The following is a 16,753-nucleotide window of genomic DNA, read 5'->3' as shown; positions in this document are numbered from 1 at the left end:
ATCTGGAAAGAAGCTTTCTGAGAAACTGCTTAGTGTTCTGTTAATTCATCTCACAGAATTACATGTGCATTTCGTGGATCTCTTTGCTAGCCTTATTTCTGTGGAATCTGAGAACAGATATTTCGGATCCCATTGAAGACTATAAGGCCAATGGAAATATCCTCCGATAACAAGGAGAAAGAAGCTTTCTGAGAGACTTCTTTGTGTTCTGTGAAATCATCTCACAGAGTTACAGCTTTTCCCTCAAGAAGCCTTTCGCTAAGACAGTTCTTGTGGAATTGGCAAAGTGATATTTGGAATCCCATAGACGGCTATGATGAAGAAGGAAATATCCTCAGATGAAATCTGGAAAGAAGCTTTCTGAGAAACTGCTTAGTGTTCTGTTAATTCATCTCACAGAATTACATGTGCATTTCGTGGATCTGTTTGCTAGCCCTATTTCTGTGGAATCTGAGAACAGATATTTCGGATCCCTTTGAAGACTATAAGGCCAAAGGAAATATCCTCCGATAACAAAGAGAAAGAAGCTTTCTGAAAAACTTGTTTGTGTTCTGTGAAATCATCTCACAGAGTTACAGCTCTCCCCTCAAGAAGCCTTTCGCTAAGACAATTCTTGTGGAATTGGCAAAGTGATATTTGGAAGCCCGTAGAGGGCTATGGTGAAAAAGGAAATATCCTCAGATGAAATCTGGAAAGAAGCTTTCTGAAACTGCTTAGTGTTCTGTTAATTCATCTCACAGAGTTACATGTGTGTTTCGTGGATGTCTTTGCTAGACTCATTTCTGTGGAATCTGAGAACAGATATTTCAGATCCCTTTGAAGACTATAGGGCCAAAGGAAATATCCTCCGATAACAAAGAGAAAGAAGCTTTCTGAGAAACTACTTTGTGTTCTGTGAGATCATCTCACAGAGTTACAGCTTTCCCATCAAGATGCCTTTCGCTAAGACAGTTCTTGTGGAATTGGCAAAGTGATATTTGGAAGCCCATTGAGGGCTACGGTGAAAAAGGAAATATCATCAGAGGAAATCTGGAAAGAAAGTTTCTGATAAACTGCTTAGTGTTCTGTTAATTCATCTCACAGAGTTACATGTGTATTTCGTGGATCTCTTTGCTAGCCTTATTTCTGTGGAATCTGAGAACAGATATTTCGGATCCCTTTGAAGACTATAGGGCCAAAGGAAATATCCTCCGATAACAAAGAGAAAGAAGCTTTCTGAGAAACTTCTTTATGTTCTGTGAAATCATCTCACAGAGTTACAGCTTTCCCCTCAAGAAGCCTTTCGCTAAGAGAGTTCTTGTGGAATTGGCAAAGTGATATTTGGAAGCCCATAGAGGGCAATGGTGAAAAAGGAAATATCCTCAGTGAAATTTGGAAAGAAGCTTTCTGAGAAACGGCTTAGTGTTCTGATAATTCATCTCACAGAGTTATATGTGTATTTCGTGGATCTCTTTGCTAGCCTATTTCTGTGGAATATGAGAACAGATATTTCGGATCCCTTTGAAGACTATACGGCCAAAGGAAATATCCAACGATAACAAAGAGAAAGAAGCTTTCTGAGAAACTTCTTTGTGTTCTGTGAAATCATCTCACAGAGTTACAGCTTTCCCCTCAAGAATCCTTTCGCTAAGACAGTTCTTGTGAAAATGGCAAAGTGATATTTGGAAGCCCATAGGGGGCTAGGTTGAAAAAGGAAATATCCTCAGATGAAATCTGGAAAGAAGCTTTCTGAGAAACTGCTTAGTGTTCTGTTAATTCATCTCACAGAGTTACATGTGTATTTCGTGGATCTCTTTGCTAGCCTTATTTTTGTGGAAACTGAGAACAGATATATCGTATCCCTTTGAAGACTATAGGGCCAAAGGAAATGTCCTCCGATAACAAAGAGAAAGAAGCTTTCTGAGGAACCTCTTTGTTTTCTGTGAAATCATCTCACAGAGTTACAGCTTTCCCCTCAAGAAGCCTTTCGCTAAGACAGTTCTTGTGGAATTGGCAAAGTGATATTTAGAAGCCCATAGTGGGCTATGGTGAAAAAGGAAATATCCTCAGATGAAATCTGGAAAGAAGTTTCTGAGAAACTACTTAGTGTTCTGTTAATTTATCTCACAGAGTTACATGTGTATTTCGTGGATCTCTTTGCTAGCCTTATTTCTGTGGAATCAGAGAACAAATATTTCGGATATCTTTGAAGACTATTGGGCCAAATTAAGTATCCTCCGATAACAAAGAGAAAGAAGCATTCTGAGAAACTTCTTTGTGTTCTGTGAGATCATCTCACAGAGTTACAGCTTTCCCCTCAAGAAGCCTTTCGCTAAGACAGTTCTTGTGGAATTGGCAAAGTGATATTTGGAAGCCCATAGAGGGCTATGGTGAAAAAGGAAATATCTTCAGATGAAATCTGGAAAGAAGCTTTCTGAGAAACTACTTAGTGTTCTGTTAATTCGTCTCTCAGAGTTACATGTGTATTTCGTGGATCTCTTTGATAGCCTTATTTCTGTGGAATCTGAGAACAGATATTTCGGATCCCACTGAAGACTATAGGGCCAAAGGAAATATCCTCGAATAACAAAGAGAAAGAATCCTTCTCAGAAACTTCTTTGTGTTCTGTGAAATCATCTCACAGAGTTACAACTTTCCCCTCAAGAAGCCTTTCTCTAAGATGGTTCTTGTGGAATTGGCAAAGTGATATTTGGAAGCCCATAGAGGGCTATGGTGAAAATGGAAATCTCCTCAGATGAAATCTGGAAAGAAGATTTCTGAGAAACTGCTTAGTGTTCTGTTAATTCATCTCACAGAGTTACATGTGTATTTCGTGGATCTCTTTGCTAGCCTTATTTCTGTGGAATCTGAGAACAGATATTTCGGATCCCTTTGAAGACTATAGGGCCAAAGGAAATATCCTCCTATAACAAAGAGGAAGAAGCTTTCTGTGAAACCTCCTTGTGTTCTGTGAATTCATCTCACAAAATTACAGCTATCCCCTCAAGAAGCCTTTCGCTAAGACAGTTCTTGTGGAATTGGCAAAGTGATATTTGGAAGCCCATAGAGGGCTATGGTGAAAAAGGAAATCTCCTCAGATGATATCTGGATAGAAGCATTCTGAGAAAATGCTTAGTGTTTTGTTAATTCATCTCAAAAAGTTGCATGTGTATTTCGTGGATCTCTTTGCTAGCCTTATTTCTGTGGAATCTGAGAACAGATATTTCGGATCCGTTTGAAGACTAGAGGGCCAAAGGAAATATCCTCCGATAACAAAGAGAAACAAGCTTTCTGAGAAACTTCTTTGTGTTCTGTGAAATCATCTCAGAGAGTTACAGCTTTCCGCTCAAGAAGCCTTTCGCTAAGACAGTTCTTGTGGAATTGGCAAAGTGATATTTGGAAGCCCATAGACGGCTATGGTGAAAAAGAAAATATCCTAAGATGAAATCTGGAAAGAAGCTTTCTGAGAAACTGCTTAGTGTTCTGTTAATTCATCTCACCGAGTTACATGTGTATTTCGTGGATCTCTTTGCTAGCCTTATTTCTGTGGAATCTGAGAACAGTTTTTTCGGATCCCTTTGAAGACTATATGGCCAAAGGAAATATCCTCCGATAACAAAGAGAAAGAATCTTTCTGAGAAACTTCTTTGTGTTCTGTGAAATCATCTCACAGAGTTACAACTTTCTGCTCAAGAAGCCTTTCGCTAAGACAGTTCTTGTGGAATTGGCAAAGTGATATTTGGAAGCCCATAGAGGGCTACGGTGAAAAAGGAAATATCCTCAGATGAAATCTGGAAAGAAGCTTTGTGAGAAACTGCTTAGTGTTCTGTTAATTCATCTCACAGAGTTACATGTGTATTTCGTGGATCTCTTTGTTAGCCTTATTTCTGTGGAATCTGAGAACAGATATTTCGGATACCATTGAAGACTACAGGGCCAAAGGAAATATCCTCCGATAATAAAGAGGAAGAAGCTTTCTGAGAAACTTCCTTGTGTTCTGTGAAATCATCTCACAGAATTACAGCTTTCCCCTCAAGAAGCCTTTCGCTAAGACAGTTCTTGTGGAATTGGCAAAGTGATATTTGGAAGCCCATAGAGGACTATGGTGAAAAAGGAAATCTACTCAGATGAAATCTGGAAAGATGCTTTCTGAGAAACTGCTTAGTGTTCTGTTAATTCATCTCACAGAGTTACATGTGTATTTCGTGGATCTCTTTGCTACCCTTATTTCTGTGGAATCTGAGAACAGATATTTCTGATCCCTTTGAAGACTATAGGGCCAAAGGAAATATCCTCCTATAACAAAGAGGAAGAAGCTTTCTGAGAAACCTGCTTGTGTTCTGTGAAATCATCTCACAGAATTACAGCTTTCCCCTCAAGAAGCCTTTCGCTAAGACAGTTCTTGTGGAATTGGCAAAGTGATATTTGGAAGCCCATAGAGGTCTATGGTGAAAAAGGAAATATCCTCAGATGAAATCTGGAAAGAAGCTTTCTGAGAAACTGCTTAGTGTTCTGTTAATTCATCTCACAGAGTTACATCTCTATTTCGTGGATCTCTTTGGTAGCCTTATTTCTGTGGAATCTGTGAACAGATATTTCGGATCCCATTGAAGACTATATGGCCAAAGGAAATATCCTCCGATAACAAAGAGAAAGAAGCTTTCTGAGAAACTTCTTTGTGTTCTGTGAAATCATATCACAGAGTTACAACTTTCCCCTCAAGAAGCCTTTGGCTAAGACAGTTCTTGTGGAATTGGCAAAGTGATATTTAGAAGCCCATAGAGGGCTATGGTGAAAAAGGAAATATCCTCAGATGAAATCTGGAAAGAAGCTTTCTGAGAAACTGCTTAGTGTTCTGTTAATTCATCTCACGGAGTTACATGTGTATTTCGTGGATCTCTTTGCAAGCCTTATTTCTGTGGAATCTTAGAACAGGTACTTCAGATCCCTTTGAAGACTATAGGGCCAAAGGAAATATCCTCCGATAACAAAGAGAAAGAAGCTTTCTGAGAAACTTCTTTGTGTTCTGTGAAATCATCTCACAGAGTTACAGCTCTCCCCTCAAGAAGCCTTTCGCTAAGACAGTTCTTGTGGAATTGGCAAAGTGATATTTAGAAGCCCATAGAGGGCTATGGTGAAAAGGAAATATCCTCAGATGAAATCTGGAAAGAAGCTTTATGAGAAAATGCTTAGTGTTCTGTTAATTCATCTCACAGAGTTACAGGTGCATTCGTGGATCTCTTTGCTAGCCTTATTTCTGTTGAATCTTAGAACAGATATTTCGGATCCCATTGAAGACTATAGGGCCAAAGGAAATATCCTCCGATAACAAAGAGAAAGAAGCTTTCTGAAAAACTTCTTTGTGTTCTGTGAAATTATCTCACAGAGTTACAGCTTTCCCCTTAATAAGCCTTTCGCTAAGACAGTTCTTGTGGAATTGGCAAAGTGATATTTGGAAGCCCATAGAGGGCTATGGTGAAAAAGGAAATATCCTCAGATGAAATCTGGAAAGAAGCTTTCTGGGAAACTGCTTAGTGTTCTGTTAATTCATCTCACAGAGTTACATGTGTATTTCGTGGATCTCTTTGCTAGCCTTATTTCTGTGGAATCTGAGAACAGATATTTCGGATCCCATTGAAGACTATAGGGCCAAAGGAAATATCCTCGAATAACAAAGAGAAAGAATCCTTCTGAGAAACTTCTTTGTGTTCTGTGAAATCATCTCACAGAGTTACAACTATCCCCTCAAGAAGCCTTTCGCTGAGACAGTTCTTGTGGAATTGGCAAAGTGATATTTGGAAGCCCACAGAGGGCTACGGTGAAAATGGAAATCTCCTCAGATGAAATCTGGAACGAAGATTTCTGAGAAACTGCTTAGTGTTCTGTTAATTCATCTCACAGAGTTACATGTGTATTTCGTGGATCTCTTTGCTAGCCTAATTTCTGTGGAATCTGAGAACAGATATTTCGGATCCCTTTGAAGACTATAAGGCCAAAGGAAATATCCTCCGATAACAAAGAGAAAGAAGCTTTCTGAAAAACTTGTTTGTGTTCTGTGAAATCATCTCACAGAGTTACAGCTCTCCCCTCAAGAAGCCTTTCGCTAAGACAATTCTTGTGGAATTGGCAAAGTGATATTTGGAAGCCCGTAGAGGGCTATGGTGAAAAAGGAAATATCCTCAGATGAAATCTGGAAAGAAGCTTTCTGAAACTGCTTAGTGTTCTGTTAATTCATCTCACAGAGTTACATGTGTGTTTCGTGGATGTCTTTGCTAGACTCATTTCTGTGGAATCTGAGAACAGATATTTCAGATCCCTTTGAAGACTATAGGGCCAAAGGATATATCCTCCGATAACAAAGAGAAAGAAGCTTTCTGAGAAACTACTTTGTGTTCTGTGAGATCATCTCACAGAGTTACAGCTTTCCCATCAAGATGCCTTTCGCTAAGACAGTTCTTGTGGAATTGGCAAAGTGATATTTGGAAGCCCATTGAGGGCTACGGTGAAAAAGGAAATATCATCAGAGGAAATCTGGAAAGAAAGTTTCTGATAAACTGCTTAGTGTTCTGTTAATTCATCTCACAGAGTTACATGTGTATTTCGTGGATCTCTTTGCTAGCCTTATTTCTGTGGAATCTGAGAACAGATATTTCGGATCCCTTTGAAGACTATAGGGCCAAAGGAAATATCCTCCGATAACAAAGAGAAAGAAGCTTTCTGAGAAACTTCTTTATGTTCTGTGAAATCATCTCACAGAGTTACAGCTTTCCCCTCAAGAAGCCTTTCGCTAAGAGAGTTCTTGTGGAATTGGCAAAGTGATATTTGGAAGCCCATAGAGGGCAATGGTGAAAAAGGAAATATCCTCAGTGAAATTTGGAAAGAAGCTTTCTGAGAAACGGCTTAGTGTTCTGATAATTCATCTCACAGAGTTATATGTGTATTTCGTGGATCTCTTTGCTAGCCTATTTCTGTGGAATATGAGAACAGATATTTCGGATCCCTTTGAAGACTATACGGCCAAAGGAAATATCCAACGATAACAAAGAGAAAGAAGCTTTCTGAGAAACTTCTTTGTGTTCTGTGAAATCATCTCACAGAGTTACAGCTTTCCCCTCAAGAATCCTTTCGCTAAGACAGTTCTTGTGAAAATGGCAAAGTGATATTTGGAAGCCCATAGGGGGCTAGGTTGAAAAAGGAAATATCCTCAGATGAAATCTGGAAAGAAGCTTTCTGAGAAACTGCTTAGTGTTCTGTTAATTCATCTCACAGAGTTACATGTGTATTTCGTGGATCTCTTTGCTAGCCTTATTTCTGTGGAAACTGAGAACAGATATATCGTATCCCTTTGAAGACTATAGGGCCAAAGGAAATGTCCTCCGATAACAAAGAGAAAGAAGCTTTCTGAGGAACCTCTTTGTTTTCTGTGAAATCATCTCACAGAGTTACAGCTTTCCCCTCAAGAAGCCTTTCGCTAAGACAGTTCTTGTGGAATTGGCAAAGGGATATTTGGAAGACCGTAGAGGGCTATGGTGAAAAAGGAAATATCCTCAGATTAAATCTGGAAAGAAGCTTTCTGAGAAACTGCTTAGTGTTCTGTTAATTCATCTCACAGTGTTACATGTGTATTTCATGGAACACTTTGCTAGCCTTATTTCTTTGGAATCTGAGAACAGAAATTTCGGATCACTTTGAAGACTATAGGGCCCAAGGAAATATCCTCCGATAACAAAGAGAAAGAAGCTTTCTAAGAAACTTCTTTGTGTTCTGTGAAATCATCTCACAGAGTTACAGCTTTCCCCTCAAGAAGCCTTTCGCTAAGACAGTTCTTTTGGAATTGGCAAAGTGTTATTTGGAAGCCCTTAGAGGACTATGGTGAAAAAGGAAATATCATCAGGTGAAATCTGGAAAGAAGCTTTCTGAGAAACTGCTTAGTATTCTGTTAATTCATCTCAAAGAGTTACATGGGTATTTCGTGAATCTCTTTGCTAGCCTTATTTCTGTGGAAACTGAGAACAGATATTTCGTATCCCTTTAAAGACTATAGGGCCAAAGGAAATGTCCTCCGATAACAAAGAGAAAGAAGCTTTCTGAGGAACCTCTTTCTGTTCTGTGAAATCATCTCACAGAGTTACAGCTTTTCCCTCAAGAAGCCTTTCGCTAAGACAGTTCTTGTGGAATTGGCAAAGGGATATTTGGAAGACCGTAGAGGGCTATGGTGAAAAAGGAAATATCCTCAGTGAAATCTGGAAAGAAGCTTTCTGAGAAACTGCTTAGTGTTCTGTTAATTCATCTCACAGTGTTACATGAGTATTTCGTGGATCACTTTGCTAGCCTTATTTCTGTGGAATCTGAGAACAGATATTTCGGATCCCTTTGAAGACTATAGAGCCAAAGGATATATACTCCGATATCAAAGAGAAAGAAGCTCTGAGGAACCTCTTTGTGTTCTGTGAAATCATCTCACAGAGTTACAGCTTTCCCCTCAAGAAGCCTTTCGCTAAGACAGTTCTTGTGGAATTGGCAAAGTGATATTTGGAAGCCCCTAGAGGGCTATGGTGAGAAAGGAAATATCCTCAGATGAAATCTTGAAAGAAGCTTTCTGAGACACTGCTTAGTGTTCTGTTAATTCATCTCACAGAGTTACATGTGTATTTCCTGGATCTCTTTGCTAGCCTTATTTCTGTGGAATCTGAGAACAGATAGTTCGGATCCCTTTGAAGACTATAGGGCCAAAGGAAATAATCACCTATAACAAAGAGGAAGAAGCTTTCTGAGAAACCTCCTTGTGTTCTGTGAAATCATCTCACAGAATTACAGCTTTCCCCTCAAGAAGCCTTTCGCTAAGACAGTTCTTGTGGAATTGGCAAAGTGATATTTGGAAGCCCATAGAGGGCTATGGTGAAAAAGGAAATCTCCTCAGATGAAATCTGGAAAGATGCTTTCTGAGAAACTGCTTAGTGTTCTGTTAATTCATCTCACAGAGTTACATGTGTTTTTCGTGGATCTCTTCGCTAGCCTTATTTCTGTGGAATCTGAGAACTGATATTTCGGATCCCTTTGAAGACTATAGGGCCAAAGGAAATATCCTCCGATAACAAAGAGAAAGAAGCTTTCTGAGAAACTTCTTTGTGTTCTGTGAAATCATCTCACAGAGTTACAGCTTTCCCCTCAAGAAGCCTTTCGCTAAGACAGTTCTTGTGGAATTGGCAAAGAGATATTTGGAAGACCTTAGAGGGCAATGGTCAAAAAGGAAATCTCCTCAGATGAAATCTCGAAAGAAGCTTTCTGAGAAACTGCTTAGTGTTCCGTTAATTCATCTCACAGAATTACATGTGTATTTCGTGGATCTCTTTGCTAGCCATATTTCTGTGGAATCTGAGAACAGATATTTCGGATCCCTTTGAAGACTATAGGGCCAAAGGAAATATCCTCCGATAACAAAGAGAAAGAAGCTTTCTGAGAAACCTCTTTGTGTTCTGTGAAATCATCTCACAGAGTTACAGCTTTCCCCTCAAGAAGCCTTTCGCTAAGACAGTTCTTGTGGAATTGGCAAAGTGATATTTGGAAGCCCTTAGAGGGCTATGGTGAAAAAGGAAATATCCTCAGATGAAATCTGGAAAGATGCTTTCTGAGACACTGCTTAGTGTTCTGTTAATTCATCTCACAGAGTTACATGTGTATTTCGTGGATCTCTTTGCTAGCCTTATTTCTGTGGAATCTGAGAACAGATATTTCGGATCCCTTTGAAGACTATAGGGCCAAAGGAAATATCTTCCGATAACAAAGAGAAAGAAGCTTTCTGAGAAACTTCTTTGTGTTCTGTGAAATCATCTCACAGAGTTACAACTTTCCCCTCAAGAAGGCTTTCGCTAAGACAGTTCTTGTGGAATTGGCAAAGTGATATTTGGAAGCCCATAGAGGGCTATGGTGTAAAAGGGAATCTCCTCAGATGAGATCTGGAAAGAAGCTTTCTGAGAAACTGCTTAGTTTTCTGTTAATTCATCTCACAGAGTTACATGTGTATTTCGTGGATCTCTTTGCTAGCCTTATTTCTGTGGAATCTGAGATCAGATATTTCGGATCCCTTTGAAGACTATAGGTCCAAAGGAAATATCCTCCGATAACAAAGAGAAAGAAGCTTTCTGAGAAACTTCTTTGTGTTCTGTGAAATCATCTCAGAGAGTTACAGTTTTCCCCTCAAGAAGCCTTTCGCTAAGACAGTTCTTGTGGAATTGGCAAAGTGATATTTGGAAGCCCATAGAGGGCTATGGTGAATAAGGAAATATCCTCAGATGAAATCTGGAAAGAAGCTTTCTGAGAAACTGCTTAGTGTTCTGTTCATTCATCTCACAGAATTACATGTGTATTTCGTGGATCTCTTTGCTAGCCTTATTTCTGTGGAATCTGAGAACAGATATTTCGGATCCCATTGAAGACTATAGGGCCAAAGGAAATATCCCCCGATAACAAAGAGAAAGAAGCTTTCTGAGAAACCTCTTTGTGTTCTGTGAAATCATCTCACAGAGTTACAGCTTTCCCCTCAAGAAGCCTTTCGATAAGACAGTTCTTGTGGAATTGGCAAAGTGATATTTGGAAGCCCATAGAGGGCTATGGTGAAAAAGGAAATATCCTCAAATGAAATCTGGAAAGAAGCTTTCTGAGACACTGCTTAGTGTTCTGTTAATTCATCTCACAGAGTTACTTGTGTATTTCGTGGATCTCTTTGCTAGCCTTATTTCTGTGGAATCTGAGAACAGATATTTCGGATCCCTTTGAAGACTATAGGGCCAAAGAAAATATCCTCCTATAACAAAGAGAAAGAAGCTTTCTGAGAAACGTCTTTGTTTTCTATGAAATCATCCCACAGACTTACAGCTTTCCCCTCAAGAAGCCTTTCGCTAAGACAGTTCTTGTGGAATTGGCAAAGTGATATTTGGGAGCCCATAGAGGGCTATGGTGAAAAAAGAAATATCCTCAGATGAAATCTGGAAAGAAGCTTTCTGAGAAACTACTTAGTGTTCTGTTCGTTCATCTCACAGAGTTACATGTGTATTTCGTGGATCTCTTTGCTAGCCTTATTTCTGTGGAATCTGAGAGCAGAATTTTGGATCCCTTCGAAGACTCTAGGGCCAAAGGAAATATCGTCCGATAACAAAGAGAAAGAAGCTTTCTGAGAAACTTCTTTGTGTTCTGTGAAATCATCTCACAGAGTTACATCTTTCTCCTCAAGAAGTCTTTCGCTAAGACAGTTCTTGTGGAATTCGCAAAGTGATATTTGGAAGCCCATAGAGGGCTATGGTGAAAAAGGAAATATCCTCAAATGAAATCTGGAAAGAAGCTTTCTGAGAAACTGCTTAGTGTTCTGTTAATTCATCTCACAGAGTTACATGTGTATTTCGTGGATCTCTTTGCTAGCCTTATTTCTGTGGAATCAGAGAACAGATATTTCGGATATCTTTGAAGACTATTGGGCCAAATTAAGTATCCTCCGATAACAAAGAGAAAGAAGCATTCTGAGAAACTTCTTTGTGTTCTGTGAGATCATCTCACAGAGTTACAGCTTTCCCCTCAAGAAGCCTTTCGCTAAGACAGTTCTTGTGGAATTGGCAAAGTGATATTTGGAACCCCTAGAGGGCTATGGTGAAAAAGGAAATATCTTCAGATGAAATCTGGAAAGAAGCTTTCTGAGAAACTACTTAGTGTTCTGTTAATTCGTCTCTCAGAGTTACATGTGTATTTCGTGGATCTCTTTGCTAGCCTTATTTCTGTGGAATCTGAGAACAGATATTTCGGATCCCTTTGAAGACTATAGGGCCAAAGGAAATATCCTCCTATAACAAAGAGGAAGAAGCTTTCTGTGAAACCTCCTTGTGTTCTGTGAATTCATCTCACAAAATTACAGCTTTCCCCTCAAGAAGCCTTTCGCTAAGACAGTTCTTGTGGAATTGGCAAAGTGATATTTGGAAGCCCATAGAGGGCTATGGTGAAAAAGGAAATCTCCTCAGATGATATCTGGATAGAAGCATTCTGAGAAAATGCTTAGTGTTTTGTTAATTCATCTCAAAAAGTTACATGTGTATTTCGTGGATCTCTTTGCTAGGAGTTATATCTTTCGAATCTGAGAACAGATATTTCGGATCCGTTTGAAGACTAGAGGGCCAAAGGAAATATCCTCCGATAACAAAGAGAAAGAAGCTTTCTGAGAAACTTCCTTGTGTTCTGTGAAATCATCTCACAGAGTTACAGCTTTCCCCTCAAGAAGCCTTTCGCTAAGACAGTTCTTGTGGAATTGGCCAAGTGATATTTGGAAGCCCATAGAGGGCTATAGTGAAAAAGGAAATATCCTCTGATGAAATCTGGAAAGAAGCTTTCTGAGAAACTGCTTAGTGTTCTGTTAATTCATCTCATAGAGTTACATGTGTATTTCGTGGATCTCTTTGCTAGCCTTATTTCTGTGGAATCAGAGAACAGATATTTCGGATCCCTTTGAAGACTATAGGGCCAAAGGAAATATCCTCGGATAACAAAGAGAAAGAAGCTTTCTGAGAAACTTCTTTGTGTTCTGTGAAATCATCTCACAGACTTACAGCTTTCCCCTCAAGAAGCCTTTCGCTAAGACAGTTCTTGTGGAATTGGCAAAGTGATATTTGGTAAGCCCATAGAGGGCTATGGTGAAAAAGGAAATATCCTCAGATGAAATCTGGAAAGAAGCTTTCTGAGAAACTGCTTAGTGTTCTGTTCATTCATCTCACAGTGTTTTCTGTGTATTTCGTGGATCTCTTTGCTTGCTTATTTCTGTGGAATCTGAGAACAGATATTTCGGATCCCATTGAAGAGTATACGGCCAAAGGAAATATCCTACGATAACAAAGAGAAAGAAGCTTTCTGAGAAACTTCTTTGTGTTCTGTGAGATCATCTCACAGAGTTACAGCGTTCCCCTCAAGAAGCCTTTCGCTAAGACAGTTCTTGTGGAATTGGCAAAGTGATATTTGGAAGCCCATAGAGGACTATGGTGAAAAAGGAAATCTCCTCAGATGAAATCTGGAAAGATGCTTTCTGAGAAACTGCTTAGTGTTCTGTTAATTCATCTCACAGAGTTACATGTGTATTACGTGGATCTCTTTGCTAGCCTTACTTCTGTGGAATCTGAGAACAGATATTTCGGATCCCTTTGAAGACTATAGGGCCTAAGGAAATATCCTCCGATAACAAAGAGAAAGAAGCTTTCTGAGAAACTTCTTTGTGTTCGGTGAAAACATCTCACAGAGTTACAGCTTTCCCCTCAAGAAGCCTTTCGCTAAGACAGTTCTTGTGGAATTGGCAAAGTGATATTTGGAAGCCCATAGAGGGCTATGGTGGAAAAGGAAATATCCTCAGATGAAATCTGGTAAGAAGCTTTCTGAGAAACTGCTTAGTGTTCTGTTCATTCATCTCACATAGTTACATGTGTATTTCGTGGATCTCTTTGCTAGTCGTATTTCTGTGGAATTCGAGAACATATATTTCGGATCCCATTGAAGACTATAAGGCCAAAGGAAATATCCTCCGATAACAAAGAGAAAGAAGTTTTCTGAGAAACTTCTTTGTGTTCTGTGAGATCATCTCACAGAGTTACAGCTATCCCCTCAAGAAGCCTTTCGCTAAGACAGTACTTGTGGAATTGGCAAAGTGATATTTGGAAGCCCGTAGAGGGCTAAGGTGAAAAAGGAAATATCCTCAGATGAAATCTGGAAAGAAGCTTTCTGAGAAACTGCTTAGTGTTTTGTTATTTCATCTCACAGAGTTACATGTGTATTTCGTGGATCTCTTTGCTAGCCTTATTTCTGTGGAATCTGAGAACAGATATATCGGTTCCCTTTGAAGACTGTAGGGCCAAAGGAAATATCCTCCGATAACAAAGAGAAAGAAGCTTTCTGAGAAACTTCTTTGTGTTCTGTGAAATCATCTCACAGAGTTACAGCTTTCCGCTCAAGAAGCCTTTCGCTAAGACAGTTCTTGTGGAATTGGCAAAGTGATATTTGGAAGCCCATAGAGGGCTAGGGTGAAAAAGGAAATCTCCTCAGATGAAATCTGGAAAGAAGCTTTCTGAGAAAATGCTTAGTGTTCTGTTCATTCATCTCACAGAGTTACATGTGTATTTCGTGGATCTCTTTGCTAGCCTTATTTCTGTGGAATCTGAGAACAGATATTTCGGATCTCTTTGAAGACTATAGGGCCAAAGGAAATATCCTGCGATAACAAAGAGAAAGAAGCTCTCTGAGAAACTTCTTTGTGTTCTGTGAGATCATCTCACAGAGTTACAGCTTTCCGATCAAGAAGCCTTTCGCTAAGACAGTTCTTGTGGAATTGGCAAAGTGATATTTGGAAGCTCATAGAGGGCTAGGGAGAAAAAGGAAATCTCCTCAGATGAAATCTGGAAAGAAGCTTTCTGAGAAAATGCTTAGTGTTCTGTTCATTCATCTCACAGAGTTACATGTGTATTTCGTGGATCTCTTTGCTAGCCTTATTTCTGTGGAATCTGAGAACAGATATTTCGGATCCCTTTGAAGACTATAGGGCCAAAGGAAATATCCTGCGATAACAAAGAGAAAGAAGCTTTCTGAGAAACTTCTTTGTGTTCTATGAAATCATCTCACAGAGTCACAGCTTTCCCCTCAAGAAGCCTTTCGCTAAGACAGTTCTTGTGGAATTGGCAAAGTGATATTTGGAAGCTCCTAGAGGGCTATGGTGAAAAAGGAAATCTCCTCAGATGAAATCTGGAAAGAAGCTTTCTGAGAAACTGCTTAGTGTTCTGTTAATTCATCTCACAGAGTTACATGTGTATTTCGTGGATCTCTTTGCTAGCCTTATTTCTGTGGAATCTGAGAACAGATATGTCGGATCCCATTGAAGATTATAGGGCCAAAGGAAATATCCTCCGATAACAAAGAGAAAGAAGCTTTCTGAGAAACTTCTTTGTGTTCTGTGAAATCATCTCACAGAGTTACACCTTTCCCTTCCAGAAGCCTTTCGCTAAGACAGTTCTTGTGGAATTGGCAAAGTGATATTTGGAAGCCCATAGAGGGCTACGGTGAAAAAGGAAACATCCTCATATGAAATCTGGAAAGACGCTTTCTGAGAAACTGCTTAGTATTCTGTTAATTCATCTCACAGAGTTAAATGTATATTTCGTGGATCTCTTTGCTAGCCTTATTTCTGTGGAATCTGAGAGCAGATATTTCGGATCCCTTTAAAGTCTATAAGGCCAAATGAAATATACTCCGATAACAAAGAGAAAGAAGCGTTCTGAGGAACTTCTTTGTGTTCTATGAAATCATCTCACAGAGTTACAGCTTTCCCCTCAAGAAGCCTTTCGCTAAGACAGTTCTTCTGGAATTGGTAAAGTGATATTTGGAAGCCCATAGAGGGCTATGGTGAAAATGGAAATATCCTCAGATGAAATCTGGAAAGAAGCTTTCTGAGAAACTGCTTAGTGTTCTGTTAATTCATCTCACGGAGTTACATGTGTATTTCGTGGATCTCTTTGCTAGCCTTATTTCTGTGAAATCTGAGAACAGATATTTCGGATCCCTTTGAAGACTATAGGACCCAAGGAAATATTATCCGATTACAAAGAGAAAGAAGCTTTCTGAGAATCTTCTTTGTGTTCTCTGAAATCATCTCACAGAGTTGCAGCTTTCCGCTCAAGAAGACTTCCGCTAAGATAGTTCTTGTGGAATTGGCAAAGTGATATTTGGAATCCCCTAGAGCGCTACGGTGAAAAAGGAAATATCCTCAGAAGAAATCTGGAAAGATGCTTTCTGAGAAACTGCTTAGTGTTCTGTTAATTCATCTCACAGAGTTACATGTGTATTTCGTGGATCTCTTTGCTAGCCTTATTTCTGTGGAATCTGAGAACAGATATTTCGGATCCCTTTGAAGACTATAGGGCCAAAGGAAATATCCTCCGATAACAAAGAGAAAGAAGCTTTTGAGAAACTTCTTTGTGTTCTGTGAAATCATCTCACAGAGTTATAGCTTTCCCCTCTAGAAGCCATTAGCTAAGACAGTCCTTGTGGAATTGGTAAAGTGATATTTGGAAGCCCTTAGAGGGCTATGGCGAAAATGGAAATATCCTCAGATGAAATCTGGAAAGAAGCTTTCTGAGAAACTGCTTAGTGTTCTGTTAATTCATCTCACAGAGTTACATGTGTATTTCATGGATCTCTTTGCTAGCCTTATTTCTGTGGAATCGGAGACTAGATATTTCGGATCCCTTTGAGGACTATAGGGCCAAAGGAAATATTATCCGATAACAAAGAGAAAGAAGCTTTCTGAGAAACTTCTTTGTGTTCTGTGACATCATCTCACAGAGTTACAGCTTTCCCCTCAAGAAGCGTTTCGCTAAGACAGTTCTTGTGGAATTGGCAAAGTGATATTTGGAAGCCCATAGAGCGCTATGGTGAAAAAGGAAATATCCTCAGATGAAATCTGGAAAGAAGCTTTCTGAGAAACTGCTTAGTGTTCTGTTAATTCATCTCACAGAGTTACATGTGTATTTCGTGGATCTCTTTGCTAGCCTTATTTCTGTGGAATCTGAGAACAGATATTTAGGATCCCTTTGAAGTCTATAGGGCCAAAGGAAATATCCTCCGATAACAAAGAGAAAGAAGCTTTCTGAGAAACTTCGTTTTGTTCTGTGAAATAATCTCACAGAGTTACAGCTTTCCCCTCAAGAAGCGTTTCGCTAAGACAGTTCTTGTGGAATTGGCAAAGTGATATTTGGAAGCCCAT

The sequence above is a fragment of the Macaca fascicularis genome, chromosome 9 (genome assembly GCF_037993035.2).
Source record: "Macaca fascicularis isolate 582-1 chromosome 9, T2T-MFA8v1.1".
Lineage (NCBI taxonomy): Eukaryota > Metazoa > Chordata > Mammalia > Primates > Cercopithecidae > Macaca > Macaca fascicularis.
This window is presented reverse-complemented; position numbering follows the sequence as displayed.